Source organism: Euprymna scolopes, chromosome 21, assembly GCF_053919585.1.
Source record: "Euprymna scolopes isolate OS-2025 chromosome 21, ASM5391958v1, whole genome shotgun sequence".
NCBI lineage: Eukaryota > Metazoa > Mollusca > Cephalopoda > Sepiida > Sepiolidae > Euprymna > Euprymna scolopes.
In genome coordinates, this window is record NC_136502.1 from 30,324,930 (window position 1) to 30,346,699 (window position 21,770).

General features: G+C 35.6%; 1 long non-coding RNA gene across 1 annotated transcript; it reads right to left on the reverse strand.

Moving 5' to 3' along the window:
* Positions 1–11: 11 nt before the first annotated feature.
* Positions 12–14,683, reverse strand: LOC145243003 (uncharacterized). Its single transcript, XR_013862839.1, has 3 exons — positions 14,365–14,683; positions 11,236–11,319; positions 12–272 (listed from the first exon to the last, which is right to left on the reverse strand). It is a non-coding gene; the product is annotated as an uncharacterized LOC145243003 (long non-coding RNA).
* Positions 14,684–21,770: the final 7,087 nt, after the last annotated feature.

A 21,770-nucleotide genomic window follows, 5' to 3' on the forward strand; every position in this document is an offset into this window, starting at 1 on the left:
ATATATATATATATATATATATATATATATATCAAATAATATTAGATATGGCCAGTATGCCTTGGGAATGTTTTTTTTTCCTTGTCTAAAATAATAATGGCATTTATGAAGAAATATTTCTCTTTTGTGGTTTTGAGGAATTCTGGATTTCCGAAATTCTTCCAAGTAAATCCTTATATTGTGAATTTCAAATGATGCTCATGTGTTGAAACTGAAGAATTTTTGCTTTTCTTGCAAAGGTTATTGGCTGTTTTACTTTCATGTAAGTTGATCTGAAATAAAAAATAAATAAGAATAAAGATAAAAATTGGCAAAATTACAAATGTGGTTTTTGTTATTGCAAAATTAAATAATTTGAAAACTGATCAAAGGTATTGTATCATAAAAAAAAACTATGTATCAATTTCTTGTTGGTTTTAATAATTTATTCAATGCTGAACATTTAGTTAACTGATTTTTTAATTACATTTTATAATAAAATAAACAAATGGAAATTTTTTAAGTTGTAATCAATCATATGGGACGTGCAAATAAAAAATTTGGTTTTGTATTACAATCCACAGAGGTACTAAAGAGGTGTCAAAAAACAAAAACAAATATATAACAATATAAATATTATCAAAGGCAAGATAAGTTACTTTTCTACCTAACTGGATAAGTTTCTAATGTTTTTATTTAATGTGAAATGATTATTCGGTTCAAAAAACAAGTAACATTGAGCGCTACTGGAGAAGAAGAAAAAATGGCTGCGATGTCTCTTTACATCGGTGAAGTCTCAACAAACACTTCAAGATACAAAATAAAACAAAATGGTGGTAGAAACCTACGCAATAAACATTTATTGGGTGGGTTTCTACCACCATTTTGTACTATTCTGTATCTTGAAGTCTTTGTCGAGACTTCAAAGACAGCGCAACCATTTTTTCTTGTTCTCCGGTAGCGCTCAATGTTACTTGTTTTTCGAACCGAATAAACATTTTAAATTTAAATAAAAACACTAAAAACTTATTCGGTTGGGTAGAAAAGTAACTTATCTTGCCTTTGATAACATTTATCTGTTATATATATATATATTTCAAGAGCCTGCTAAGCTAAATAATAAAGGGTTCTATACGAAATTCCGTTCAGATTTCCGAGTTCGACAAGACACGCCTTAAGAAGGTTGGAGATTACATCGACCGAAACCTTGTGAAAATGACACTCAAGATGAGAACAGTAGTCCGATGAATCCAAATAATACAAATAACCAATCCTCATCTCAAAAAACAAAAGAATTTGACAAGTTTTGTTTGCAGATTCTATATGAAAAAAAATGAGCAAGTTCCTTTTTTCTTTTTTACTTTGAGACGGCACAAGTGCAACAAGTTCTATTTTTTTAAACAAGGAAGTTACCAATTATCAAGTCCCAAAGGCCACTTGAGGATAAGATGAGTGTATGGTAGTCATCGGGAGAACAGTGTTGTAATCACTAGTAGCGGGAATTGTAGTGGGTATGATTTGATTATTTAAGGGGACAGTTCAGCAAGAACTTATTTACATTGGACATGAAGACCACCATACTGTATTCTGCCAGAAAGCTTGCTGGCAGAACAAAATTCCACAGGCAGGCATTTCGAAGAAAGAAGCTTTGTTTGTGGAATCCACATTAAGACTTAGACACAGACTGGAGGAAATTGTTGATAGTGGTTGTAGCTAGACGCGTGTTTTTTTTTTGTGAAAGTTTGACAAGGGGAGGACTATAGATTGGAACTCAGACAAGCACTTACCATTAAAATAATGATAGAGCAGTGACAGACTAGCAATGTTTCTCATGTGGAAAAGAGATTGCAGGGAAGAGAAAAGGGTATCACCTATGTTTTGAACTCTGTCAAGGCAGGATAGGTTGGTCTGAGCACTTCCTGCCCAGTTGTGGCAACAGTACTCCATCCTAGGATGTACTTGGCTCTTATACAGTTAGAGGATTGGATTGGCAGTGAGATATCTACATTTTTCTGGCGATCTTGGCAACGGATTTGATGGGTGTACTCCACTTTAGATCAAGAGTGAAAGTCAGACCCAGAAGCTTGTCAAAGCATGGTCCTTCCAAGACAAGAGCCAGATGGAGCTCAGAACGTTTATGACAGAAAGAGAGAAGCTTGGTTTTGGATGCATTAAAATTAACCAACCACCCTTTTCCCCATTGGACCAACTGCTCAAGATCAGAAGAGAGAGAATCAGAGAGATTTGAAGTGTTCATCGGAGCACATTCTTTGGGAGCACTAGTAACACAAGCACAGAGATGCAATACTACGACAGTACCATACCAAAGCGGCACTCACCCTAGATGGGTTGAACCACCTTCCTCTGAAGAAGGAAGTTTCATGGAAGTAGGAAATTCATAAGTGATCCCAAGTTGCATGTATATCCCCATCGATGAAATGACACAAATGCTAAGCTGTAACGGTACAACTGGATGTATCCTCAATATGATAACAGCCATTTCGAACCTATCACTTTACGACTACAAGGTTTGCGAGTTTCTCAGGTCACTATGCACCCATACACAGTCCAAGAACTTAATTCAGGCATATAGTCTTAGAACTACCAATGGAAAAAAATGGGAGCTACAAATATAGTTTGTATTTTGAGTATCCAAATGGTAAGCCGTGTGTGAAATGATGTCACAGTAAGAAAAAAAAAAAAGACTATAAAAAGGAGAGAGATAACGTTAGAGACATGGATGATGTTCAGGAGCACGTAGGAGATGTGAGTAAAGTCACAGCCGTAATGAGAAGTGATGTGTAGTGGGAGAATGGGGAAATATTGTTGTTACAAAAAAAAAAAAAAAAATTATAAAAAAAGGAGTCTAGTTATTACTTGTCTTATGTTCCTTGCGACAGACTGCATACAAATGTAGGTCCCATGTGTAACAGTACAAATGGATGTGACCCCAATATAATAGTCATAGTCTAATCTATCGCTTCACAATATGGAAATGACTGTATTGGCGGGACTCAACCAGTCAGAGAGAAAATTTTAAGAAGGATGTGTACCAACTGAAATATTAACTGATGACACTGTCTTCGTTGGCAGGTTTGTAAGTATCTCAGGCCCCCATGTGTCCAAGAATTTAATTCAGCAATACAATCTTGGAACCATCAATACCATTGGAAACAGTCTACTGGTATAACATTCTTTGTTTTACAATTAACTGAGGTACGAAAAAGAAAAAGAAATTTAGAACAAATAATTGTTATCAAAGGTAAGATAACTTACTCTTCTACCTAGCTGGATAAGTTTTTACTGTTTTTACTTACTTTCATTTTTTTTTTTTTTTACAAAGGAGTCACCACTTATTAAGGCTTGGAGGTCACTCGAGGATAAGGGTTAATGAGTGTACAGTAGTTGATGAGAAAATATCGTAGTAATCGTCAGTAGCGGAAATTTGGTAAATTGGATTACTTAAGAGGGCAGCTCACCAAGAACTTGTTCACATTGACCTTGAAGGCAACCATATTGTAGTCAGTTAGAAAGCAGGAAGACGGAACAGAAAATAATGATAAAGTAGAGACAGGTTCGCAATGTCTCTTCTGTGGGAAAGAGGTTGCAGGGAAGAGAAAAAGGCATTCACTACTAAGCTATGAAGTCTATTTTGAACTCTGTCAAGGCAAGATAAGCTACTTCTGGCAACAGTACTTCATCCTTGGACGTACTTGGCTCTTATACAGGTAGAGAATTGCATCAACAGTGAGGTATCTATTGGAGCGGTAGAATGATCCAATCATTTTTCTTGACAACGGATTTGATGAATATGTTCCATCTAGAAGACGGTAGTAATTCATTTCAATTGATGCCAAACGGGAATCAGAGCATTGATGATGGAAAGATAGAAGCTTGGTTTTAGATGCAAGTCTCTGATATGTCCACTGAGAGATTTGCTAATCCCATGAGATATAACTGTAGCATATCTGTTGTCGATCTAGTAGAACGGAAACATTGCATGTCACTGAGGAGGTTATTTTTGTTGATGTGGTTGACTACTTCTCTATTTAACATAGATTCTAGCTAATTACTTATGATGCACAGGAGACTGTGCATCATGAGTAAGTTGCTGTATTGAGAGAGAGATGACCGATCACCTGAATTTTTAATGGGACATACTGATGAGGTTTTCCAAGGTGTTGGGAAGCAATTCTCCTTAAGACAACATTTAAATAGCTTTGTAAGTATGGGAGCTAGTTCTGGTGGAAGCTTTTTCAGCACTATAAGAGGAATGTCGTCAGGATCAGTTGCTTTACTGGAATCAAAGTTTTTGATTAGCTTGGCAACATCACGTACAGAAATTTGTATCTCGCATGGCATGTTTTCAGACACAGGAGTAAATACAATGGGGTCGGGGGCCCTGATCACATACAGTAGAATTAGCTGCAAAGAGTTTGGCTTGGTCCGATGCTGACATGATTACTTCAGGTCCATTGATGATGGTTGGGATAACGCACACACCTCTATTCAAGACCCTCAGTTAAAAAAAAAATAGTGTTGAGCGTTACATGAGAACAAGAAAAAATGGCTGTGATGTCTCTTACATCTTTGAAGTCTTGACAACGATGTAAAAATAGAAAAAAATAAGCTGTGCGTGCGTGGTCCTCCTCTTGTGCTGTACGTGAGATGACGCTACAAAAAATAGTGAAGAAATGATGAATGTGAGAAGTGTGAATGGCCAACGTTGCCTTCACATTTTTGCCAAGTTTCAGAAAAATCTAATGGATGGATCAAACGCTACATATCAAGTTTTTGTTGAGAAATATGAAAAAAGAACCACAACAAGAAGCATTTTTAGCACTAAAAGTCCCCGGGGACACGAACCATAATTTTACCAGAGTCATCCATACTGGATTTATATTAAGAACAATGAGCTCCACATTTTGGCCAAGTTTTAAAAAAATCTAATGGATGGATCAAAAGTTATGGGGCAAAATGTGTAATTATTAGCCATTTGGGAGCATTTTGGACCTCTTGAGCCCCTGGGGGCACAACAGGAATTTTTGTAAAAAACTTTTTTACTGTGCACATCTATTTAATGAAATACAATTTGTGGCAAAATTTCAGGAAAAAACTAATGGACGGTTATCTGGAAATAGTCCGGACTAACGGAAGCACGGACGCCACTGAAAACAAAGGTCCCTCTCTGATAAATCGGGGGACCAATACTGTTAAAAATCCACCCAATAAATGTTGAGAATTTCTTACCTTCTATGGTACTGGCACAGGCGTTACAATTATCATACTTGGCTAAGAAGCATTCATATGAAACATGATAATGGAATGGAGAATGTCATCTGACTCCACACAGGTGTTATTTTCAAAAAAATTTTTTTTTGTATGAGGAGGAGGGGTGGGGTGTCACCACTTATCAAAACCTGGAGGCCACTCTAGAACGAGGGTTAAGTGCTACGTAAATGGTGAGACAAAATGATCAGTAATGGTGGAACTTGGATAGAGTTAGATTATTTAAGAGGATGACTCAGCAGGAACTTATTCTCATTAGATTTGCTATAGTCAGCTGGGAAGCAGCCACACGGTATTGTGTTCCACAGACGGACAGTTCTAAAAAAAAAAATAAATAAATAAATAAAAATTCTGCTCCTGGAGTTTTTGTTTAGTTTTAGGCACATATGAAGAGTGACGGAAGTTGTTGGCGGTAGTTCTAACTAGACGAGAATTTGTTGTAAATGTTTTACAAGGAGGGATCATAGAGTGGAGCTCAGTCGAGCACCTACCATAAAGGTAATGATAGAGCAAGTGTACAATTAAATTTGGAATGGAGTTCTGAAAATCCCTCTAATATAAGCAATTTAACATAGGATAGCATCTCTCCTGATGAGATCAGGATTCTTGTGACTTTGAAGAACCGATAATAATTTAAACATGATGGTATATATATATATATTTTTTTTTTTTTTTTTTACATAGGCATCACCACTTATCAAGGCCAAGAGGCCACTCAAGGATAAGGGTTAAAGAGTGTACAGTAGACATTGGACAATATAGTAATCATTAGTAATGAAAATTTGGTAAATTTGATAACTTATATAGAACGGCTCATCAAGAACTTATTTACGTTAGACTTGAAGACAACCATATTGTAGTCAGCCGGAAAGCAGGAAAACGGAAGACAATTCCACAGGCGTGCAGTTCTAAGAAAGAAGCTTTGTTCATGGAATCTCCGTTTAGGTTTAGGCACAGATAAAGAGTGGGGGGAATTATTGATAGTGTGTACAGCTAGACGAGTGTTTCTTGTGAAAGTTTGGTGAGGGGGGACCATAGATTGAAGCTCAGTTGAACACCTTTCATGAAAATAACGATACATCAGAGACAAACTCGCAACATCTCTTCTGTGAGATAGAGGTTGCAAGGAAGAGAAAAGGATATCTCCTACGAGGCTATGAAGTCTATTTTGGACTATCAAGGCAGGACAAGTCCTTTCTAGCAGCTCCTGCCCAGATGTGGCAACAATATCCCATCCTTGGACGTACCTGGCTCTTATATAGATAGAGAATAGCATCAGCAGTGAGATATTTACCGGATCGATAGAAAGATCCCAACATTTTTCCAGCGGCCTTGGCAACAGATTTGATGTACGTGTTCCATTTAAGATCAGGAGTAAAGGTCAAGCCCAGAAGCTTGTCAAAACTTGAGGCCTCCCGAAGACGAGAGCCATTCATTTCAATTGATGCCAGATGTGGATCAGAATGTTGATGATGTAAAGAGAGAAGCTTGGTTTTAGATGCATTAAAAGTAACCAGCCACTCCTTTCCCCATTGTACTACATGCTCAAGATCAGAGGAGAGAGAATTGGAGAGAACTTGGTCGTTTACTGTCTTAGATGTGCTACCATAAATGGTAGTGTCGTCAGCATAAATGTCTACAAATGATGTAAGGATGTGATTTGGAAGATCATTAATGTAGATCAGGAAAAGAGTTGGGCCCAGGACAGACCCCTGAGGGACACCAGCATTTATACTGTGAGCTTCTGATTTTTGCCCCTCAACCACTACTCTTAAGAACCTATCAGAAAGAAATGATTTAATAATTGAGAAGACATTTCCAGCTATACCATAGCTAGAGATCTTATGAAGTAAACCTTTATACTATACCCTATCAAAGGCCTTAGATATGTCAAGAGCAATTGCCCTAGAAAGGTGGTCTCCGTCGAGAGATTTGCTAATCCTATGAGATATAACTGTAAGCACATCTGCTGTAGATCTAGCAGAACGGAAACCATATTGAGTGTCACTAAGAAGGTTATTTTTGTTGAGATGGTTGATTACTTCTGTATTTAACACAGATTCCAGCAACTTACTCATGACGCACAGGAGACTTATTGGCCTGTACTGAGAGGGGGATGAGCGATCACCTGAATTCTTAAATACAGGGCATACTGATGAAATTTTCCAGGGAGATGGGAAACTATTCTCCTTAAGACAACGTTTAAACAGTTTTGTAAGTATGGGCGCTAGTTCTGGTTGAAGTTTTTTGAGTACTATAATTGGAATACCGTCAGGGCCAGTTGCTTTACTGGAATCAAGGTTTTTGATTAGCTTGGCAACATCACGTACAGATATACGTATATCACATAGCGTGTTTTCTGATACAGGAGGAAATATTAGGGGTTGGCGGCCTTGGTCGCAAAGGGTAGAATTAGCTGCAAAGTTCTTGACAAAGAGTTTGGCTTTGTCTGATGCTGACGAGATTACCTCAGGACATTGATAATAGTTGGGATGGAGCACACGCTTCTGTTCAGGATTCTGATTGCTATTTGCCAAAACTGGTGGGAACCAAGCCGCTGCTCAGCTACTTTGGACTTAACAGATTGAGCATACAACTCTCTAGCGTTCTTTATTACTTTCTTACAATGGTTGCTGGCAGTCCTGAAAGCGGCTTTAGTTTCCATACATCTATTACGTTGGAAGTAGTGGAAAAAGTGATTTCTGTGCGCAATGGCAGCAGCGCATTCTGGAGAGAACTATGGCTGGCTGTTAGGTTTTTGCTGAAACTTTTTCGAGGGTATGAAACGGTCAATACCTACAATTAACCATTCTATCAGGTCTAATACTATAGAGGACACATCCTTTTTAAACATGGAATGCAGAGGTAGATCAGATATAAATGTACGGAAGCTATCCCAGTCAGCCTTAGAGTATCGATATACTGTACGATGGAGAGGTACATCTGGGGACATATTACATTTCATTTTTATCTTAATTGATACAACAGAGTGGTCGGAAGATCCAAGAGGCGACATATTTACAAAAGTACAGAAATAGCAGTATTTAAATCATGTGTGAAACATTGTTTTAGTGTCTTTTGCTTCAACTGAGATTTTTTTTTCTCTCAATCTTACTACAAAACTATTTTGTCACATGTGTATCTTTCAAAATATAAAAGCCTTCGATATCAGGCTGATCCCAGAATTTGATAACGCTGTAACTGACATATCATGAGTGGATTAAAAACATTAAATTAGTTTACATACTCTACACTACTGCTCAGATCAAGCATGTCCTGTCGCAATGATTGAAGTGACAGTATTACCAACAGCTTAGTAATGAGCCCTTATGACTGTATGAATGCATCAACACCTCCATTTAATTTGTAGTGCAGTGACTACCTGGAGGAAAGGTCACATATTGTAACATAGCACGGACGTGCATATGCATGCGAAACGACATCACCGGTAAAAAAAAGACTATAAAAAAAGAGAAAAAGAATGATCACATTAGAGATGTGGAGCATGTTCGAGATCATGTGAGAGGCATAGATGATGTTAATGAAGATGATCACGAGGAAATAAATGTTACTGTTGCATGAAAAAGTGAGTTCAGGTTATTTCCTGTTCTTTGTCTCCTTTGTGACTGAAGCTACAATGTATCGGTTCCTGGACTGTGTTACCAAATCATCAGTATGCCAGAGAAAGTTCTCCGCTGTGAAAATGTTAGTGGAGCTGCATTAGAACAAGATGCTACCAACACGAGTATGGATGCTGTAAATACTGGACAGCAGATGTTGCATCTATTTTTCTTTGTGTTGTGTTGCAGCTTTTTTTGTTTTTTTACAAGGGACTCACCACTTATCAAGGCTTGGAGGCCACTCGAGGATAATGTGTATGGTAGTCAATGGAACAATATCGTAGTAATCGTTAGTGGAAATTTGATAAATTGGATTTCTTAAGGGGGCGGCTCATCAAGAACTTGTTTATGTTGGACTTGAAGATGACCATATTGTAGTCAGCTGGAAATCAGGAAAACAGAAGAGTTTCATAGGTGTGCAGTTCTAAGAAAGAAACTTTGTTCATGGAATCCACATTTAGGTTTAGACACAGATAAAGAGTGGGGGAAATTATTGATAGTGCTTTCAGATAAATGAGTGCTTTTCATGAAAGTTTGGCAAAGGAAGACCATAGATTGGAGCTTAGATGAGCACTTGCCATGAAAATAACGATAAAGCAGAGACAGACTCGCGAAGTCTCTTCTGTGGGAAAGAGGTTGCAGAGAAGAGAAAAAGGCATCCCCCTACGAGGCTACGAAGTTTATTTTGAACTCTGTCAAGGCAGGATAATTCTTTCTAGCAGCTCCTGCCTAAATGTGGCAACAGCACTCCATTCTAGGACATACTTGGCTCTTATACAGAGAATTGCATCAACAGTGAGATATCTACTGGAGTGGTAGAATGATTCAACCATTTTTCCCGCAACCTTTGCAACAGATTTGATGTACGTGTTCCATTTCAGATCAGGAGTAAAGATCGGACCAAGAAACTTGAAGCCTCCCCAAAACAAGAGCCATCCATTCAATTGATGGTCACAGTGATGATGGAAAGATAGAAGCCTGGTTTTAGATGCATTAAAATTAACCAGCCCCCCTTTCCCCATTGCACCATATGCTCTAGATCAGAGGAGAGAGAATCAGAGAGATCTTGGTCATTTATAGCCTTTGAAGTATTGCTATGAGAAATCTATGGAGATAAGTGTAATAACCGCTAAAGGAAAGCCCTTTAAATGCTGTGGACATAGACAGATTAAGTTGGACATGAACATCTGTTGTTAATTCGACTTCATACTCAAGATTGACAGCAGAAACTCAATAAGCTAAAAAGAAGGCAACCATGTGCATGGCAACCTGTCTTGATAGGCTAGATTTTTGCACAAAGCTTATTCAACAAACAATTGTTGGACTGTTGTGGCAAAGGTCTGAACAAACAAGTCTTGGAGTAAACATGTCAGGATAACTTAGATCCAAATAAAAAATAGATGCTTGCTGTTCTACTCCCTATCCTCAAAAAAATTAGATCCTCTTAATGACCATGACCCGACCCAACAGAAACAACATACAACAGTGGATTACAGAAAGTTCAATGAGTACATTGACAACTAATGCTGACTATCGTGAGGCTAAGTAGATGGAATGGTATAAGAAAGGTGTGAATGTATTGTTACTGGATTTACCATGCTGCATTGTTTTGACCAGATCAAGCAGTAAAGGTAATAACGATATTGCTTGACATGCTTGGAACATCATTTTAATGCAACACTGATAATAAAATTAAATATTTTATAAATATAAAGTAAAGAAAGTAAAATCCATCTACACTGACTTCATTTGTGGTGCAAAGACTTGAAACTCGATAGCAGATATCTGGTATATTGAGTATGGAAACAAAGTGATGCATTCCTGACACTTTAGACCTGATTACGCAATGGAATGTATTTTCTCTCCATGCAAAGATTGTTGGAGATTTTTTAACTGCAGTTTACTTAGTGGTCACCAGATTTATTAAACATTGAGCAAAGTTCCTGCGATTGGGATAAAGAATTAATCAATGCTCCCTTGAAGATGACAATACAGGACTCAAAACAAATGTGCTCCTCGTCAGGAAATGGATTTATTTATTTATTTTTTTTACACAGTGGTCACCACTTATCAAGGCCCGGAAGCCACTCAGGGATAAGGGTTATTGCAAGCACATTACGTTAGTGTCGAGATTTGATGAAGTGTTTACTTAAGGGGGCGGTTCATTAGGAATTTGTTAACGTTGGACTTGAAGACATCCAAGTTGTAGTCAGGTGGGAAGCAGGCAGACGAAACAGAGTTCCACAGGCGTGCAGTTCTAAGAAAGAAGCTTTGTTCATGGAATCCATGTTTTGATTTAGGCACAGATAAAGAATCAACGCAAGCTGTCTTGCAAATCAAGTCTCACCAGAAGGACAGCAAGGAGTGACTGAGTACACAGAATGGTTGCACCTGAACAATAATTCCTAGCATAATTTGCTTGTGTTTAATACTGCAAAAATAAAAAGTAAATACAAAAGGTAATCTTTATTGTTAAGCAAAAGTGCTTTGTTTGAATATTAACTTATTGTGCACTTATCATTAGCTGAAGAACAACTTGATCTGTAAGACAAGTGCATGCACTAAGATAATGCTGATGAAAACTAGACCAAACATTGCCAAAGTTAAATGAGGGATATCGGCTATCAATTATTGCTTCCATTATCATATTCAAAGGAGATATTTCCCTTTTCTTTTGAAACCAACAAACAAAAACAAAAGTTGATTCTCCCAAAAGTTTGAATTACCTCCCTTGATTTTCACCAAGATGCCAATAATTGTGGCTATTTTCTAAGATGGAGGGCTAAAAATTTAATTCATTCCATAAAAACAAAAGTACCCTATGAATTTCGGTAATTTTAGGTGAACGGTATCTATTTTCCCTCACAAATATGTACATCACAAAAGATTTCTTGCTATTTTTTATGACATCCATATTCAATTTAGGTTCAACCAAGGAAAAACACTACAAACATATCCATCACTTGAATTTATTTGGTATATACATTTTTTGGTGGGTGTGATTTCAGATTTATTTAGTCTATAGAAAAAGATGTTTATCTTGGATGGCAGAAAATAAGGGACTTTTAGACCATATAATTAGGCTGATATCAAAGTGGAATTTGGGGACATCTTAAGTAAGAGAGCACTTAGAGTAAATGTGGTATTGTGGTGAATGAGAAATTAATCTAGTTAAGAGTAGACATTTTTATAACTTTTGATTAAGGATAACCAACGACCCTTGTTTTTGTCACACTTTAGATGGCCCTGTGTCTAACTTATCATATTGTAAATCTTTTGCCTTAATAAATAATTCAAAGTGAACTATGGCTCTAGTCAGTCTTAGGAGACCATCTCCCAGACATTTTTTTAAAAAACTCTTTCACCTCAAACAAGGTATATTGCTACTTAAGGGCCTACTATTTGGGATCGTGTCTGAGAGAAGATTGTGGAAAGTTGAACAACGAGATATCCGATTAATACAAGTCAGAGAAGCAGGAAACAGTTAGGAAATTCCAAAGTCTAGTAATCCAGAGGGAGAAACTATTAGAGTAGAAGACTTTCCGGCATATGGGAAACACAACAGTAAAGGGGTGTGATTTTGCTCCTTGTCGGGGTATTCTGTAGTGTGGGTACAAGTGCTCTGAGTTCATCAAAGCGCATTCCATTAAACTACTTGTATAACAGGCACTCCTTCCAAAGGAGATATTGGTGATCACCACTACTGCAGCACTGCACTCTTTATCAGGGAATACCGATATGGGATAAATAGGGATTTTTTACGATAGTCTAGTGAGTACTCCTTTTTGGGGGAGAAGAGCTGGATTCTCGACTAGAAACTGACCTCGTGTATAAGTTTGCCGTAGTGCGAGTGCGTGTGGCAGATGAATAGGCACGCGATAATGTTTTTGTAACATAATGTTTTTGTTATTAATAATAATAATGTTATTAATAATTATTAATGTTATTAATAATAATTAATGTTATTAATAATTAATAATGATAATGTTTTTGTTATTAATCATTTTTAGTTAATCCAGAGAATTTTCAATTGTTATTGTTTATTTATTTTTTAAATTTATTATTATTATTGTTATCATCATCATTATTATTACGACTATTACTACAAAAACTAAAAATACGAAAAAGCTTAAAACTTGTAATTATACTTGAACTCACATGAACGTTTCTGTCCGTCTGTTTGTCTCTTGCTGGGGTCAGACAAGTTGTTTTTAGGGTTTCCATTGCATTGCACTTTATTTTTCCAACATATATTATTATTTTATCATACAAATTACTTTTTTAAAACAACCTTTGTAGAGGATTTAGCAACTGAGTTAATACAAAAATGTAAAAAAACAAAACAAAAAAAATCGGGAGCACCGGCTAATTGAAACCACCCTTAATCTCAGATACACACCTCTCCTCTAGGACATTTTGATACGCGATTTTTAAAAATTTTATTTCACAAAAATAGTTTTGGAGTTAATTTAATTATTCGTATAAATTTGGACAGATATATCAGTATTGTTTTTCCTTCAATAAAAAATAAAGAAAAAGAAAATAAGCATGACTTTATTTTCGTAATAAACAAATTAAACGGAGTTTTGTAAAAAGAGTTCTCTTTCTTTGCGGAGTAAAACAACAAAAACAAACAAGCTAAAAAAAAAAAAAAAAAAAAAAAACACACACACACACACACACACACACGGTGGTTTATATAGCCACATTTTTCCGGATAAATAAGTCGTATTTAATGTTTAAATATATTTAAGGAAAAAAAAAAAATCTGTTTAATATTAAAGTTATGAAATATCTTAAAAACCGGAAAACAATTTTCCCCGTTTTTTTTTTTTTGATAGCATAGACAGCATTCCAGTAATTGAATAATCGGCAAACATGGGAGTAGAAAAAAGCGGACAGAGCCCGAAAAATCCCCCTTTTTTAAATCGTATATAAGTACAAATAATAACATAAATATAATGTTTTTAAATTTAAAATTAAATGATTTTGTCGTTTTTTTGTTTGCCGAAAATTTTTTAAATAATTCACAAAATAGTTAAATACTGTGAGGTCCGAATAGTTTCTTAATTTTAAAGTAAGATATTTTTATTTTTATGTTTAGTGTTATTTCGTAAAATTAAATACCGAAGTATTTAGTTACTTTTTTTTTATGTTGGTCAGTTTAAATATTATCATGACCAATACTAATAAAAATACACTACATTATTATTATTATTATTATTATTATTATTATTTTAAGCAAAGGAAAGACACCTAATAACAATACTCCATGATAATGATAATAATATTTCAGATATCATACAAAAGACTAACTTTAACATATACGCCAAATGCTTTATTTTTTTTCTATAAAACTACTGAAAGTAAAAACGGTATATATATATATATATATATATATATATATATATATATATATATATATATATATATATAATAATTATCATTATATATAAATAAATAAAAAAATACTCACCTGGTTAGATCAACAACAAAAAAAAAGGACATACTACAAATAATAATAATAATAATAATAATAATAATAATAATAATATTGATAATGAAAGAACCCCTTTTTTTAATCCACTAATAAAAAGGAAGTGCTCCAGAGTTTATCACCAGGGCTAGACATTATTAAATATATTTATATATGTATGTATTGGTTCCTCCTTGTCTTTAAAAATATGTGCTCGTTTGATTAAATAGTCAGTGCGCGCTACTTGGCGCACACACGCACGCACTATAATTATTAGAAGAAACGGCCCCTCTCTCTATTTGAATCATTGTTAGCTCCTCCCCCTCTTTTATCCCTTCTAAATAGCATAGATGTCCATTTCTATACAATGTATTTAAGCAGAGCTATTATTATTATGATTATTATTATTATTATTATGATTATTATTATTATGGTTATAATTATGATTATTATTAATAATAATATTAATAATAATTATATTGAAAAATAAGTTCGTTCATAGGAAATAGTTTATTATTATTATTATTATATCTTGCATTTTCGTATTATTATTTTATTCATTCATATTTTTTGATCGATGATTTAACCAATATTTTTCTTTTTTGCAATTTAAAAAAAAAATAAAATAAATAAAGATATAAAGTATACATATTAATAATTAATTGTATCTATTTGAAGTTGTTAGGGAGTTTGTTTGCTTCTATTTTTGTTTATGCTCTTTAAAAAAAATATATATTTTTTAATTTATTAAATATGGTTTGGAAAGTTAACTTTAACCGTTTAGTTATTAGCTTATTAATTGAGCGAAGTTGTCAAAAAACTAATTTTGTCGATAAAATAACATAGTGTTAATCTCTAATTACGTTTATTATTAAATACAAATAGCATCCAAAACTTTCAGTCTTTTAATACGTAAATATTTGTTAAGAATATTAAATCAGAAATTAGTTTCTACTCGACAGTTTAAATGCTTCCAAATTCTTTTAACATTTCAAAGAGTCATAAAGTAATTAGTTTATTTTCAACTATTAACAATAGATTAAAATGAGTGACATGTTTACGAAAAAAATTGAAATGCATTTCTTAAAATTTGGGTATTAAAAAAAATTTTTTTTTTACTATAGAAAACAAAACGAAAATGTGGTCAAAAACAAGTATATAACAAATAAATGTTATCAAAGGCAAGATAAATTACTTTTCTACCTACCTGGATAAGTTTTTGGTGGTTTAACTTATTTTAAAGCGTTTATTCCGCTCTAAAAAGATATCCCATGTTAATAGAAAATTGAACAACACTGGCGGAAACCCACTCAATAAATGTCATTGGGTGGGCTTCTATCAGGATTTTGTTTGATTTTATATTTTTGAGCGATTGTCAAGACTCCAAAAATGTGACTTTAATTTCAGCCATTTACTTGTTTTCCGAACTGAATAAACGCTTTAAAATAAGTTAAAACATTAAAAAATTATCCAGCTAAGTAGTAGAGTAACTTATCTTTCCTTTCATGACAATTATTTGTTATATACTTGTTTTCTTTTTACCACTTTTTTGTTTTGTTATCTCTAGTAAAATGCACAAAAGTTCTTGTTAATACTTTACACATTTTAAACACATTTTTTATTTCACAAAATAAACCATGATTAAAAAAAAGCCACGTAAAAGGGAGAAACATGAGAAGTGGTCATGTAACAGAACTGCATAACATGTATGCAAATGACCAAGCCGGTACGCGAGCTGGCGTTACAGTGGAGGAAGAGAAGGGGAAAAAAAGCAGAGAGAAAATAAAGGCACCATATAGTGATGAACCACGTCGACAAACAGAGAATTTGGAAGCACGAGTCAGTGTGAAAAGAACATTTAAAACAAGATGCAATCCGAACTTTGAAAAAAAATGGTCAGACGACCATGTGCGGTTGGGTGAACTGCAGACATAGCAGCTGAAAGAAAAGGAAAGATTAAAAAGAAAAACCTGTGTGGCAGGACAAAGAGGTGAAATGGGCCAGTGTTAGAGATGCCAACTCAATAAGCAGACATGTCGACTGTTCGACATGGCTGCGTTTTGTCAACTACATAATGAACTAAGAGACTTTTAAATCAAGATGCTATGCATTGTTGGAAAGTACCGTTAATAAATGTCTTTAATTTCAACTGAGAAAGCCGAATCGAATTTCTTTCCTCTTTTGTTCCTTTGCAATTTTGTCTGCATGCAACGTGTGGGTCTGTGTTAACAGGTAACGATAGCATTATAGTTGCACATTTTAAAAAAGACCAAACTTTAAAATAAGAAAAATTATTTTTCTAGATGTTATTCTCTCCCACCACACAAAATGTGACACAAGGGTCGGAAAATAGGATTTAGAAGTCAGTACCCTTATGAGGAACACTCTGACTTGCAAAAGTGCCTGTGTTATGTAGTTGGGAACAAGAGAAATTATCTGTTATTTATCTGTCTGTTGATTATCTGTATATGTATGTGATCTATTTCGATTTAGCTATATATCGATCTAGCTATCTATCTATCTGGCGAGATAAACAAGGAATGAGATGTGAAGCTATGTTTTGATAAAAGTTGTCAAAACATGTCAAGATATAAATTGGAGAAGTTGCACCAGAAGTCCTAAAGAATAGCTGACTGGAAGGACATAGTTGTTACACATGTTCAGGTTGGCTGAAGATTGAGATGAGTTGGAATTTGGACATCAAAGAGAGTGGATAGTTTAACAACTCGCCCCCCCCTCCATGGGAGGAAGATGACGTATCTCCAAATTGGAGATTAGAATTAACAACAAGCAAAGATTATCACTTTCCATTCTTCTGCATTCGACACCTGGAAAGTGAATAAAACTAATATAAAACCAACCATTGTGTTGGAGTGAAATGCATTCGTTCAAACAGTTTCCAGCTTCCCTCCAAGAACAGATGAAACCCACGTGGATGACAAGATCAAAGACGTAGTTGAAAAAGGTATGTTGGATACATATATGACACACACACACACACACACACACACACACACACACACACGCATATGGGTATTAATGACATGTACACGCATTCAAACCCCACAATGTAACACCTTGACAGACTCATCAGCATTTTCCGGTCCTTTTCTCCTCCTTGCAACCTCTATCTCACAGAAGAGATGTTGCGAGTTTGTCTCTGATGTATCGTTATTTTCATGGAAAGTGTTCAACTGAGCTTCAATCTTTGGTCCCCCCTCGCCAAACTTTCACAAGAAACACTCGTCTAGCTGTAAACACTATCAATAATTTCCCCCACTCTTTATCTGTGCCTAAACCTAAACGTAGATTCCATGAACAAAGCTTCTTTCTTAGAACTGCACGCCTGTGGAATTGTCTTCCGTTTTCCTGCTTTCCGGCTGACTACAATATGGTTGTGTTCAAGTCTAAAGTAAATAAGTTCTTGATGAGCCGTTCCATATAAGTTATTAAATTTACCAAATTTTCATTACTAATGATTACTATATTGACCAATTTCTACTGTACACTCTTTAACCCTTATCCTTGAGTGGCCTCTGGGCCTTGATAATGTGATGATGCCTTTGTAAAAAAAAAAAAAAAAAAAAAAAAGGCACCTCAGGCAATTAGCAATAAACTAACGCTTTCTCTAAGAGAGAAGGCAAAGCCTGAGAAGGTGAACTTCCTAGAAGTATCTCTCTTATTATTGCTCTCTCTTTTTCATTGAAGTACGCACTAAGAAAAAATATTTTTTTGCAAAAATTCTCGTTGCGTCCCCAGGGGCTCAAAAGAGGTAAAAAATATCCCCAAATGGCCAAAAATGATACGTTTTGCCCCATAACTTTTGATCCATCTAGTATAGGTGACCCTGGCAAAATTCTGGTTTGCGTCTCCAGGGACTTCCAGTGCTAAAAACGTGGCTCTTTTTTCGTATTTTTCAACAAAAACTTGATATGTGTGACTATATAGTGGGTTTTCATGGTGGTCAACTCAAATATACATGTGTTAAGGCCTGAAACTGCACAGTTATCCATTTTCACTGGGATTTGGCATCCCCAGAGGCTCAAAAGAGGTAAAAAATGCCTCAAAATGGCCAAAAATGACACTTTTTGCCCTATAGCGTTTGTAGGGGAAAAGACGTTTAAGTGAAATTAAATCTCTCTGCCCGAAACAAAATAATAAAAAAAGGAATAAAACAAAATGACACCTCCTTCTTGTTTTAAAATGCACTGCATTTATTTTTCAACAAAAATAACAAGATGGACAAGCAAAGGTCTAATTAGCAAAAGTTCTTGAGAAATCATTATGAATAGAATGTTAGATGAAAGTCCTTTGTTGAATTAATAAGATTAGAAGGTGAAAGTCGTGTGAAAATAATGTCCTTATTTCAAGGTTTGTGTTTTAACTGGCAAAGTTCGCCTTATTCAAAAGTCCCATGAGGAAAGTAGTCCGTTGTTATCAATTCTTATAGAAAATGTACGGAATGGGTGTGTGTGTGCATGAGTGTTATTTTTGAGTGCCCGAGTTGTGTGTGTCATTATGGTTTCGAGAGCTTTGAAAGTGAAGATGAGATGAAACCGAGAGGCATGTTCTCATGTCACGTTGAAGCGAGAAAGAAGGGAAAAAGGAGGGTAAAGAAGGGAAGAAAGAATGTTTGATGCGTTTAAATACTTTTTGGACCGGCTTCAAAACAAGATTACTACTGCTGATATTTTGGTTCTTGGAAAAACATTATAAAGACAACATTCTAAGTTTTCTCATTGGTCGCTCGTGTCACGTGATACTGTCTTCAACTACGTCTGCCACAAATATGTTCATTTTACTTTTGTTGTTGTGAGAAAAGTGTGTGGGCGTATTTGAAATTATGCCGTTGCTGGAAGAACTTATTTTTGTGCAAAATGCGCGAGGAGGGGGGGGGGAAATTGAAATGAATAAGCGTTCGTTTATTTGCGCACGAGCGTGCGTGTAAGTGACAGCACACGTTTTATCCATCCATTAGATTTTCCTGAAACTTGGCCAAAATATGGAGGCCATTGTTCTTAATATAAATTCAGTATGGGTGACCCTCACAAAATTCTGGTTCGCATCCCTCTGGGCTAAAAAACATGCCTTGTTGGAGCTCTTTTTTCATATTACTCAAAAACTTGATATGTATGTCTATATAGTAGTTTTCCATGGTGCTGAATTCAAATATGCATGTCTTAAGTCCCATTTACACTGGGAATCGGCGTTCCCAGGAGCTCAAAGGGGGTCACAAATGCCCCTAAATTGCAAAAAATGACACTTTTTTACCCCATAACTTTTGCCCCATCCATTAGATTTTACTGAAACTCGGTGAAAATGTGAAAGCAACGTTGGCCCTTCACATTTCTCACATTCATCATTTTTTCATTTCTTCACTATTTTTTGTGGCATCATCTCACATGCAGCACCAGAGGAGAGTCACGCATGCACGACTTGTTTCTTTTGTTGTGATCATGTCTACATGTCCATAGTTTGAACCACTACCACTGTCATCTTGTTGTGTTTCGACTGTACGGATATTCTTTCTCCTCACGGATTTGCATTTAATAACAAAGTGATTCTTCCCATTACATTTGAAACGTGCCTTCACAAATGCAGGACATAACTCTTTATTCGGTTCATTTTGCAGTGCACATGCCCTACACTCCGTCACTTTGTGCCGATGGTTTTCTCTTTAGTTTAAAATCAATTCTGATCCACCCTGTTTCCGTGTATGGAAGAAGTAATGTTCGTATGTTTTGTTTCTTTTATAGCATATTTATCGCACACCTGAATTATTTCATGTGGGTGTCCTTTCATCTTTAGGAGATAAAAATTGAAATCCATAATAGACATTTAATGCCTCGTTTACTAGCATATGAAGCAAAGGAACTGTTTGGTATTGTACCGGCTCTCTCGCCAGATACATAATAATGACATAATTATACCATTTCCATTTTGCTGATAAATTATTTGCCATGGATAGAAGTAGGAAAGGTTTTACGCCAGCCAAAGGTCTATTTGTTTCTTTCTTGCTGGGTTCCACCATTTTATTTTTATTCATGTGCACACAAATTAAAACAATAAAACGTTATTTATCTGCATTCGTCTTCCTAAAATACATTCCTATTTCCTGCTTCATGATTGAAAATCCTTTGATCCTACCACTGCCATCATGGTTCATTCTCGTTTATACGTAGATGGCAATAAATAAGAGAAAATGCAGGACATGTATCGAGTTCAATTCCATGGTTTCTTCATTCAGGGGCAAACAGTAGCTGGTGTAAACCCTAATTAGTCCCTCATACAGTAAGCACAAATTTTCCGATTCCAATATCAATTTTGATACTTCAAAAAGTTTGAATTTTTCTGATTTCCAATTCCAATTAATCGTCCCAACACTACTGTTTATGGTTAGAAAATAAAGCAAGTAAAAGTAAAATCTATATATAAAAAATTGAAATAGAAAGAGCTTGTTGCGAGTGGCGTGAAGGTGCCAATTGACCATACAACTAATAAAGTATACACAAGGCAAAGAGGTGATGGCAATGTTAAGGATGATGACAAACACGAATGTTCAGTTAAAGATAAGAAATTCGGTTTTATTGTTTACCAAGAAAAAGTAAAATGTACGGTAATAGATATCAGAATACTGGAGCGAGAACAGGCATCTTGCGATGTTGAGATTCTTGCGTCTCTGAGGTAGGATGGTTTGTTTCTGGTCAATCCGAATTGTATAGATGGGTGTGATACTGGAACTGGTCGCTGGACGTCAGGGGTCACTGGAATGGGTAGCTGAACATCAGTGGGCATTGGAATGAGTAGTCAGTGAGCACTGGAATGGGTAGTCAGACATCAGTGAGTAATGGAATAGATAGTCGGACATCAGTGAGTAATGGAATAGATAGTCGGACATCAGTGAGTAATGGAATAGATAGTCGGACATCAGTGAGTAATGGAATAGATAGTCGGACATCAGTGAGTAATGGAATAGATAGTCGGACATCAGTGAGTAATGGAATAGATAGTCGGACATCAGTGAGTAATGGAATAGATAGTCGGACATCAGTGAGTAATGGAATAGATAGTCAGACATCAGTGAGTAATGGAATAGATAGTCGGACATCAGTGAGTAATGGAATAGATAGTCGGACATCAGTGAGTAATGGAATAGATAGTCGGACATCAGTGAGTAATGGAATAGATAGTCGGACATCAGTGAGTAATGGAATAGATAGTCGGACATCAGTGAGTAATGGAATAGATAGTCGGACATCAGTGAGTAATGGAATAGATAGTCGGACATCAGTGAGTAATGGAATAGATAGTCGGACATCAGTGAGTAATGGAATAGATAGTCGGACATCAGTGGGAAGATAGCTGAACGTCAGTGGGCACTGAATCAGGTAGTTGTTCAAATATAT